Source organism: Euprymna scolopes, chromosome 29 (genome assembly GCF_053919585.1).
Source record: "Euprymna scolopes isolate OS-2025 chromosome 29, ASM5391958v1, whole genome shotgun sequence".
Classification (NCBI taxonomy): domain Eukaryota; kingdom Metazoa; phylum Mollusca; class Cephalopoda; order Sepiida; family Sepiolidae; genus Euprymna; species Euprymna scolopes.
Window position 1 is genome coordinate 20,573,278 of NC_136510.1, and position 1,431 is coordinate 20,574,708.

Genomic DNA, 1,431 nt, shown 5'->3' on the forward strand with positions numbered 1-1,431 from the left:
ATTTAAGCATATTTTACGACCGGGCAACGCCAGGCAGCCACTATTATATATTGTACATAAATCAATAGAGAAAGGGTTTATAATGATAAATACGAATGCTGCATGAGTTAAAATATCGTATTTAAGCGTATCCTAAGCCCGGATAAATCCGGTCGACCTGCTTGTTATATACATTTTTAAACAAGTTAGAAGTTCAGAGCTTGCATTATATTCTTCTCAGCCTTGTACATGAAGTTGCCAACCAGATGTCGTTAATCATCGATATTTCAACATTATTGTGATAAAATTATGACCGACCCTGGTGAGACTCGAACTCACAATCTTCTGCTCCGGAGGCAGACGCCTTCTCCATTAGGCCACAGGGTCAACGATATCTGGATGCTTTTACATTGCAATAAATATCGATATTTGTTCTGAGCTAACGCGTTAATAAAAAAGACATGCAGTTCGACTATTGTTAGCATGTATTGATATTTTTCTCGTTATATGTTTATTTGCTTCACTCAGCAGCAAGACACGGGACAAAGCTGGAGAAGGTCGGATCTAAAAAATTACCAAGACTGGACCTGCCGACATTCCCTAGTAGATGCGGCTCAGGCAATCGTCAATAACTAAACACTTCTTGTGAAGGAAGATGCAGTACTAGGGAGTGCTCACTTCCTATGTCCGAGATAAACGATTTCTTCTGGCAAAAAAAGGCTCCACTGCTTTTAAGTCAGCTCCAAGTCTGGCATGAAACACCTCCAAAAGTACAGCTAAATTTTATTTATCGTTCATTTATTTCGTATAAATCATCAGAGGATTCTACTGTTAGCATTGGTTTCCCCGATATCTTTGTTGTTAGAACTCTTATTAAAAAAAACACTTACGGATAGGTGCAAGAAGGATCGAATGAAGGCCAGTAACATTCGACGTGAAAGTGTTTCCGCAAAACGAGCTAAATTCGAACCCGGCTCAGCAGGTTGCCAGTCTGTGTCTTTAACCACATAACCGCTGTCACCTCACAATTTTACCGAAAATTTAATAAGTTAATAATAAAATTCGATATAAATGCAGGTGTGCCTCAAGGATCGATTTTTGGACCTTTGTTATTTCTGATATTCATAAATGACTTACCTGATGAAATTGTCTCCGAGATGGGTATATTTGCCGACGACACCTATATATAGTCATTTTTTTTATTCTTATATTTTTACTTTTAAAGTCATTGCTATATATTGGGTTTGATATAATCTATCTATATAATTATAAAACTCAAATGACCTTGTAACGATATATGTAACCCTCTTTCCTGTTTACGACATCCGGTTGCGCATGTGACCTGCGCACTGAAATATTAACGTTATTATTTCGAAATTATTATTTAACATGGGAAGAGTGGGGTGTAAAATAACTTAAACAAACATAATAGAGAAATGAACGATGTAAAAA

At 36.8% G+C, this 1,431-nt stretch overlaps 1 non-coding gene across 1 annotated transcript; it reads right to left on the bottom strand.

Annotated features, from left to right (window-relative positions):
* Window positions 1-293: 293 nt before the first annotated feature.
* Window positions 294-366, bottom strand: Trnar-ccg (transfer RNA arginine (anticodon CCG)). The gene has a single exon. It is a non-coding gene; the product is annotated as a tRNA-Arg (tRNA).
* Window positions 367-1,431: the final 1,065 nt, after the last annotated feature.